The following is a 10,209-nucleotide window of genomic DNA, read 5'->3' as shown; positions in this document are numbered from 1 at the left end:
TGCCACGCTCCCCAGAGAAAAATGACATCTTTGCACTACTGTTCTCAATGGGCATGGTGGCTGGGGGATTCTGAGAGCTGTAGTCCATGGATTCATAGGATGTTAGAGCTGGATGGGACTCCCAAGGGCCAACTAGTCAAACCACCTGCTGTGCAGAAATATACAACTTAAGCATTCCTGAATTCTCATCCAACATCTTTGTAAGGAACTTCAAAAATTGAGAGTCCACCAACCTTTGAGGCACTCCATACCACTGGTAAAAATGGTAGTTTCTCCAAATGTTGATTTTTTAAAAAAATCATGGAGAAATATTCTCTATTTTTCATCACTAATTCCCACATATATTGAGGAAGATGAGGGTTATAGGGATACAACTTACACCTGTTTAAAGAATGACTCCTGCCCCCAAATTATATCCCTTTCTGTACAAAACCAAAGCTCCATGTAGTTTGTTGTTGCATTTCTACAAGGGCAGAGACTTGTTTTCAGAATATTATCCCCAGAATTCAAAGTTATCCTATTATATGTAAAGTGGTGATTCTTTTTGGATATTATATCTAATAGCTGAAAGTAGCCCTGTCCTGTTCTTCTCCAAAGTCATCAGAAAACTAATGGCCATCTTGTGTTAGATAATTAAACAGTTGTGTAAAGAGACATTTAGAATTAATAGAATAATAAAGATGGAAAGGATCCCAAGGGCCATGTAGAAATACTTGCCTAAACCATGCACAAAAATGGCTATCCAACATTTTAAAAAAGACTTCCAGCACTTACCAATCAGTCAATTCTAAAAAATTTTGCAATGAGGTAGTTCCCCCTACTGTTTAGATGGAATGTCTTAATACAACAAAGCAAATATATAAAATAATTGGCATCACTGAAACCTGGTGGGATGAATCTCATGTTTGGAATGCAATAATAGAGAGATATAACCTATTTTTGTAAACTAGACCAAACTGGAAAAGCCTTTGACAAGGGTTTTCAACATAATGATGAGTCTCTCCCCTCTGTATTGTCCCGTTTTGTTGGCAATCTCTTGTCAAAATTGAAGGCGTGCTTGCCGCCTCACAACAAGCTGCACACCCTCCCTCCTTTCTCTATCACATGGTGGCATTGCGCGTAGACACCCTGTCCCTTCCCCAATCAGACAGGGAAAAGCATGGCAAGGCGCATTGGCGCATTGGCATTTCCCCTGTCAAATGGGGGGAAAGCCTGAAAACCATGGTTAGCTCCATCGGAGCTTCCCAAAAGACAATTGACTCACCATGGTGGCGAGGAAGCTAGAATGCAACACTTCCTCACCACTTCACCCACAGATGGAGTGGGACCTGAACCTTCATCATCTGATGGCGCTGAAGACAAGCACCAGGGTGGTAAGGAGCAAAAAGAAAACCCCAGTATGATGAGGTCCATGGTCTCCCATGATATTACCACAAAGAAGCTAATAAAATGTGGACTAGACAATGCTACTGTTAGCTGAATTGGGAATTAGGTAATAATTCCAAAGGGTGCTTATCAACAGAGGCGGTTCAACCACCAGGCCAACTAGGCAGTTGCCTGTGGCACCATCTTGTTGGGGGCGCCATCGAGGCAACTCCTGTCTCCGGTGGCCTGCCTCTGCAAGTATTGAACTGCTTTTTCTGTTGATTTGTTGTAAAACATGATGCTTTAGTGCTTATTTTGTAAAATCTTAATGTAATTTGATGTTTAATAGGCTTTTCCTTAATCCCTCCTTATTATCAAACATTTTCGCTTATTTTTCAGTGATTGTTTTTTTTGGGGGGGGGGATTCTGTTTGCCCACACTTGAAAAATACCTAGGGCTGGCTCTGCTTATCAATGGCTCCTCTTCATCCTGGGAAGAAGCAATAGTGTGATAACGGCAGCTTAAAAAGTCTTAGGTAAAAGATAAAGGTTTCCCCTGACGTTAAGTCCAGTCGTGACTGACTCTGGGGGTTGGTGCTCATCTCCATTTCTAAGCCGAAGAGCCGGCGTTGTCTGTAGACACCTCCAAGGTGACGTGGCCAGCATGACTGCATGGAGTGCTGTTACCTTCCCGCCGGAGTGGTACCTATTGATCTACTCACATTTGCATGTTTTCGAACTGCTAGGTTGGCAGGAGCTGGGGCTAACAGTGGGCGCTCATTCCGCTCCCAGGATTTGAACCTGGGACCTTTTGGTCTGCAAGTTCAGCAGCTCAGAACTTTAACACACTGTGTCACCAGGGACTCCCAATGTGATTTTAGCCTGCCTCAAAAGGAGAGTAGCGTCTAGATCAAAGGAAAACACAGATCCACTCTATGTTGGTCAGACCTCACCAGGAATACTGTGTACAGTTCTCGGCGCCACAATTCAAGAAGGATATTGACAAGTTGAAAGGTGTCCAGAGAAGGGTGATCAAAGCTATCAATGGTCTGGAAGCCAAGCCCTATGAGGAATGGTTTAAGGAATTGAATATGTTTACCTTGGAGAAGAGAAGGTTCAGAGGGGACATGTTTACATATTTGAAAGGATGTCACATTGGAAGAGGGGGGCAAGCTTTCTTTCTGCTGCTCTAGAGCAATAGATTAAAATGATAGGAAAATAAATTCAATTTAAACTTCAGAAAGAACTTCCCGATGGTAAGAGTTGTTTGACAGTGGAGTATGCTGTCTTGGAGTGTGGTAGAATCTACTCCTCTGGTACTTTAAAGCAGAGGACGGGTGTACATCTGTCAGGAGTATTTTGACTGTATTTTTTCATGGCAGGAGGTTATACTGGATGGCCCTTGTGGCCTCTTCCAACTTGACAATTCTATTATTCTTTTTTCCCTATTTGAATTCATTATTTTGTGTTCTATGGTGTGTCTACACTGGCTTCTAAACTTGGACATTATACTCTGGACTGGCCCTGGAGCAACTGTGAAGGTGGAAAGATGTACCTGGAGTGGATATACCTGCTGTGGTGCCCATGTTGAGATATAGATGATCCATCTGGGCCAAGATTGCATCAGTTTCACTGGACTGTCACCTCATGTTTTCCAGGAAAGGACTGATCAAAGCAGGTGAGGCATGATATTACTTTATCATATCTGAACATTGTTTTCCTGTTGATTTAGCCTCTCTTTCTCTCTCTTCTGCCGAGTTAATTGAATGCAAACTATGTTTGCACTTTGAACTCACTTTGTAGTAAGTAAACCATTCTGACAACAAAAAGCTGAAATGGGAGGTAAGAGAAATTGAAATATTTTTTAAAAGCTGAAAAATGGGATGGCAGAGGATCAATCAGACTAACTTTGCCAAATGGGAATAGTTGACAGGGTGGTTATGGACCTCTTATCCCTGTCCTCACTTGCATCCCTCACCTGTTCAGCAAATACTGGAACAAGACTCCACATTTCATTCTTTTCTGGACATTTACATCTGTGCAATGGTAAACAGCCAGAGACGTGAGCAATGTTCTTTTATCTTGCAAGTTTGGATAAGATTTTGCTTGGGGACCAGAGGGAACACATTTGCAAAGGCATCCCATATGCTGATAGTTTTGCTTTAACCACCCTGACATCTATTTCTCTCCTCTCCAGTAAGTGAGAGACACTAGTGCTCAGGAAAGCATATGTAGCTGTCCTGGTTGGATAAGCATTTATTTTTTATTATGTTTACATTTAAAAATATAAGGATCATTAGGAGGACAAGGTGACATCGGCAGGTATTTTGACTGCCTCCAGGCACTTCACCACTGACACCTGGCACTGCATTCCAATTGGAAATGACCCAAATTATTGCAAAAGTCTGGAGTTCACGGACTGGCAAGCATGAATTGCAGCGAGTGCTCCACCTGAACAGATTTCTGTGCCTATTTTGGTTTGTTTGTTTAGCAAAGCCTTTCTTAATTGTTCAACACAACTTAGCCAACAATGTGGGTGGAAAGGAAGGGAGGTACTTATGCGTTGGGTCAGAACTATACAGCTTTATGCGGTAGGAGAGGAAAATGGTGGTGAAGAGTCTACATCCACTAGATGGAACATAACTGTGAAGTTGTGAAGTTGCACAGTAGTTATATTATGCTTATTACTAAAGCAATGTAATATTTCACTGCCAAGCACACATTGCACATCAATGCACAAGGTACAATGTGTAACATATGTCCATGCACATTGGCAGTTCACACTTCTGAATATGGCTGTTCTGTTTCAGGCAAACATATTCAACTGCTTGCATAGGATAACTTATGTCTGTGCCACCACTAGGATGTCAGCCCTCATCTAATGGCCCTCTTCCATCAGCTGGATCATGCCTGACATTACTCCAGTCCTCTTCTCTAAGAAGTGAGGCTTATGCTGGGCAGCAAGGTTTGGATTTCAGAATTGCACACTTGCCATCATGAAGTTTTTATGTGGTTTTATGACCCTCTGAGATTTGGATTCTCACAAGAAGCTGTCCTCTTGCAATACTTGGAGGTGCCTTATATTGACCTGTCTTGGGTGTGTTGCTGTGCAAAACACCTGGCATCATTTTAATCACTTGGAATTCTAGGACCTATAGCTCTGAAGTGATTTGCTATCAGACACAAACAAATTATCTCATGAAACTACAATTCTGACTGTTGTTTAGGAGGATAACTGCAAAAGTTGTCCCCCATTATGCCAGTAAAAGTACAACCCCCATATTTGTGGGGGATATGTTCAACCACCCTTGTGGATTCTATATACATATATTTAATTCTATATTTTGACCATGGTTGGGCTGGAAATATACCATGGATTAGTTCTGAAGGACCTAGAGAGGTCCACAATCACATCTTGGTAGTGGAGAATATTTTTCAGAGTGCTGGTTAGTGAAACCGTGGATATTGAATATGCAGATAAGTGGGTTTCATCATGAGAAACCATTTGCCTATAGGAGCAAATGAATATTTTTCTCCTGTGCAGTGTCCACATTCAATTCAAGGTTGTAGAGGAAGGGTTGCACATGGAATGCAATTGTGCATTTAGATATACATTGAATATGGATGTACTTTGTACTACATCCACACTTCACATGGATGCCTATGGTGCATTCAGCTGAACAGTTGTTTCCATTGTTCAGTTGCACAATTCCCCAGCAACAGCAACAAATACCTTGGATGTGGATGTAAATTGTGAGTGATGTTGGGGCTTGAGTTTTGGGCTATGATTCTGGAGACAAAGGTTTGGATCCCCACTCGGCCATGAAACCTACTGGGTAATCTTGGGTATGTCACACTCTCTCAATCTCAAATGAAGGCAAAGGCAAACTCAGCTCTGCATAAATCTTGCCAAGCAAACCTCACCATACCCTTAAAGATCACCATGAATTGGACATGACATGAAGGCACACAACAACAAGGAATTGGAGGTAGGTTCAGTTATCACAAGCTCAGTCAATAATGGGATGGATTTGGAAATATCATCTCTCTTGTGCCCTGATCAGTGAGTAAACACATGTCTTATTTTGCCTAATGTCACTGTTACCTAGTGAGGTGGGCTTTGCAGAGCCAAGCCAGGAATGCATACATAGTTTTATAAAATATTGGCAACTGAAACTGGAGCTGGCACACCAGAGAGAGGACACATCAGCACCACTCTTCCAAAAAAACAGAGGCTGTAGCCAGTCCTATCATCCCCTCTCTTTGAAGGAACTTGCTCGTTGCAACATAAATAAATAAATGCCCATTTGCCCCATTGATCTGAAATTGTCTACCACATTTAGCCTACATAAAGTAAACAGATCAACCTCTGCAAGCATAACAATAAAGAAATAGATGTTCACATCTTATTCATTTCCTTGCATCTTGTGGTGCCTGACATAACCATCCCAGCGCGTGTATTCCTGCCTGTTTATTCTCTTCCTTCCAATTAAAACAGCCCAGAGACTGGCTCTTGAATGAAGTGTACCACCGTCAGATCCATCTAAACAAGTATAAATGTTCTAAAAGTAAAGAGTACTAATCAAGAGACACAATGAATATACAGCCTAATAAATCTTGCCTTCAATTTATTTGTCTAGTATTACAAAGCTGAGGAGATATCAATTAATATAGGTAAAGAGGAGCCATAATTTATAATTAACTGGCAAGCGGTTTGTTGCAAACGGCGGCCACTGAATCTAATAGCTGGTAGAAAAATAACTAGAGTTGATTTGTCCCTCAGCAAATTAATAGAGTGCTTATCAATGACAGGGTTACATAAAACTGCTAAATAAATAATCATCAGTGAGTAAGAGTGAAGCAGATCTTTAACAAGCTTAATCTGAACCTCTTGACATTGGCAGACTATGAAGAGATTAAATGCTAAGGGAGAGAACACTGTGTGCTGTGCACAAGGAAAAGCAGGAGGCAGGAGCCATGAGAGATTGCATTCCATGGGTAATGAAGAATAAGGAAATATTTTTATTGCAAAAGTACATTGAAAAATTATTTTCATTATAATTAGAGTGGAAATTATCAAAGATATATCAAAGGGATGCCGAACTGGAATTAACCAGAGGGAAATTAACGGTCCATCACTTAGCTCTGGAAACACATTGCGGGAGGTGCTCTTGATGTATGGGGTCTCTGAAGTCCCAGTTCTTTCTCCGCATTTGTTATCTGACTATGTCCATGTCAAATGCTAGATTTTGAAGGAAGATTGCTGCTGTGGGTAAGCAAGTTCTGAATTGAGGATGTTGGTCTTCATTTCCTCGTTTGTTACATTTGTTTTGGGAATCAGATAAGTGTCTCTCCCAAAATAGTTGGTAGCCCTCTGAGAGAGAAGGCACATAGCTTTGGAGTGGACCTAAATCTGTTTCAGGGCTTCTCTACATCAAATAACAAACAAAGAAGCCCTGGATTCACCTCAAATCCACTGCTAGCTGTTTTCATGGCACACGGTGATTCCCAGTGAATATTCTGGGTTTTCTGCCCTTAATTCAGCTTTTTCCACTTTTAGTTAAAGTCATGGGATACTCTAGAATTTAGAGGAAAATGTAAAGTATCCTGGGGCTTTGTGGCTGTCTGGACAGGTGGACCATGCCCATTTTGGCCCAATCCATTGTCCAAACAGACACTATGCCATCATCCTGTTTTTGATCAGCACAAGGGAAGAGGATCTTTACAAGTTTACTCCTCACTCGTCACACAGCTTACTGTGAGTGTCTGGCCATTGTGGTCATATTTGCAGATGTCACAATGAGATGCCTATAAGATCAGCAAGTAGGAAAGGGTCACTCTACTCCCTCCTTGGTTATTGCATGGTTGCCCCATCAACAAATGTGGCAGGTGATGGACAGGTGCATGCAGGGAGCTCTGCGGCCAGCAAAGAGTGGTGGGAGCTACACAGGGATAAATGAATGGACCATTCTGTGGATGGGTGGACCATCTGGACACTGGTTCCAGATTCAACAGCTACGTGTTGCATCTGAGTTTGCCTCATGTCTACATGTGGTCTTGGTCATCAGAGGCTGAAGTGTTACTGTTGTTGTTTCTGATTCCACCTATCTTGGTCCTGGTTCCACCCATTTGTTTTGGTTCCATGTAATAATAATAATAATGATGATTATAATAATAGTGGCACCCTGGTTGTGCAGTGGGTTAAACCACTGAGCTGCTGAACTTGCTGACTGAAAGGTCAGTGGTTCGAATCCAGAGAGCGGGGTGGGCTCCTGCTGCTATTTATATATTTATTTATTTACAGCATTTATATTCCGCCCTTCTCACTCCGAAGGGGACTCAGGGTGGATCACATTACACATATAGGCAAACATTCAATGCCTTTTAACATAGAACAAAGACAAGACAAACATAGGCTCCGAGCGGGCCTTGAACTCATGACCTCCTGATCAGAGTGATTCATTGCAGCTGGTTGCAGCTGGCTTGCTCTCCAGCCTGTGCCACAGCCCGGAGCTTCTGCCAACCTAGCAGTTCGAAAGCATGCAAATGTGTGTAGATCAATAGGTACTGCTCTGGCGGGAAGGTAACAGCATTCCATGCAGTCATGCCAGCCACGTGACCTTGGAAGCATCTACGGTCAATGCCAGCTCTTCAGCTTAGCAATGGAGATGAGGACCAACTCTCAGAGTCAGACACAACTAGACTTCATGTCAAGGGAAAATCTTTACTTTAAAATTATTATTATTATTATTATTATTATTATTATTATTATTATGTTTATTATGTTTATTTATATCCAGCCCCTTCTCCCCATGTTCCTTCAGCTCTAGTGCCATCATCAGCTACAGAATTGAATTGATGTTTCCAGTGGGTCAACTGTCCTTCTTTCTTTGCCATGAGTCCAGTTTGAAAAAGAAAATTCTGCCATCAGCATTAATGGAACTGAAGGAAATGTTGCAGATGAGGATGTACACCAGGCATTCAATTTGTCTCCCCCCCCCCCTTTTTTTTTATTAAAGGAAACCGAACTCTGAAAGTCATCATATGAAGTCCCGTGCAGTTTCTGTATTGATGTCTGTGGGTGGAACTATATGGACCTTTTATCCCAGGATTGTTCCAGAATGCTGAATGACAGAACTACCCTAGAATGGTTTTGACTGTTGAATAAAACTTTTTTTTCTACAAATATGTCACATGAAGAAAGTAATAACAAAGGAGAATGGGCCTCAGCCCATCTCCATCATATATAGGGCTAGAAGCTGACAAATAGCCCTCTTTTAATGCAGCTCTAAACAATATAAATTTAACATTCAAAACCTGAAAAGTGACAATGGCATAGATGCAGCTGTATATAAAGCAACGTGTTTTTTTTTTTAAAAAAACTATTATGCTTTGTAATGTCATCTATGGTAGCTTCGAAACCCATTTACTAATAATGATTGAATTTCTCATTAAATTGTTTCTTTCATTATTCCACAGGTAGAAATGTGTAATTTGACGATTGTTACATCAATTATACTTAAAAGCTCATTAAAACCCTGAAATATTATCTCCTGTAGCCAGAGACCTTAAAGGGGGCCTACGCTAATTACAAAAGGAATAAACGCGTGTAATATCACCATTTTGAATGGATGCCTTATAAATTCTTAATGCAAAGCTAACATCGAAAGTGTAAATCAAATATATAGATCTGCTGTACCACTCTCCCTTTTTTTCCTAATCATGTTTTACTTTCAGAAAAAGATTCTGATCATTGTAATTAAATAATGCATAATGTAATAAAGATCTCGGATGTGCGGTTATTTCATTGGCAATTGAATATTGGACCTTTTTGTTTGTTAGATTTTTATTTATGCACACAATTTATCAGGGGCAATATGTATCAAGCATTAAAATATTGATACAATTACATCTACCCAGTGGAACCAATAAAACACGCACACACAAACCTGTGACATGACTCACTGCTGATAATATGGGGCGGTTGGAACGGCTTGTTAAAATTTAATATTAGGGTTATGCTAATTTTGCATAAGGAAAATACATAGACTCTTCCAGCTTTTGGTTTGGTAAAAAAATAGAATTTCAGCACTCCTAAGCATGCACAAAACAAGACGGCTTTTATGGAGAAAGAATCAGAGGTAAAATGGCACACAAAGGATTCATATTGATTTTTCTTTGGCCGTGTCACTCCCCAGTTTGCCTGCTAATTACATACTGTAACATATTAATTTTCAAAGTATGTTTCAGAATGAATCAGGGAAAAATACAGATAGAACAATACTACATTTTTTGTATTTGGTTTTACATTTGGGACTTCACCATATTTGCAAATATTCGGGGTAAAGCCAAGAATATGCAGAATCTATCAATAAGTGCATACTACAAATGTTCACAACTGTTACTGGAATTGTAGATGGAGGAGGCAAAAGAATGGTTTACCCCAAGGAAGCGTTCTTGCACCGACCTTGTTTAACATCTTCACGAACGATCAGCCACAACCACCACTCACAAAGAGCTTATTTTCCGAGTTCAGAATTTTTTCCCAGTCCGAGCTTTATATATGCTGATGACCTTGGCCTTACAACACAAGCAAAAGATTTTGAAACAGTTGAAAACCAACTCACTAATGCCTTGAAAGATCTCTCCAGCTACTCCAAGAGAACCACCTGAAGCCTAACTCTGCAAAGACCCAAGTGTGTACTTTCCACCTACGTAACCGTGAAGCCAGCAGGAAAGTTACTTGGGAAGGCCAAGAGCTCGAACACTGTTTCCATCCTAAATATCTTGGTGTCACCTTAGACCAAACACTAACATATAGGAAACACTGCATGAACACCAAGCA

The sequence above is a fragment of the Anolis carolinensis genome, chromosome 1 (assembly GCF_035594765.1).
Source record: "Anolis carolinensis isolate JA03-04 chromosome 1, rAnoCar3.1.pri, whole genome shotgun sequence".
Classification (NCBI taxonomy): Eukaryota; Metazoa; Chordata; class Lepidosauria; order Squamata; family Dactyloidae; genus Anolis; species Anolis carolinensis.
The sequence above is the reverse complement of the archived record's forward strand: the minus strand, read 5'-3'. Positions refer to the sequence as shown.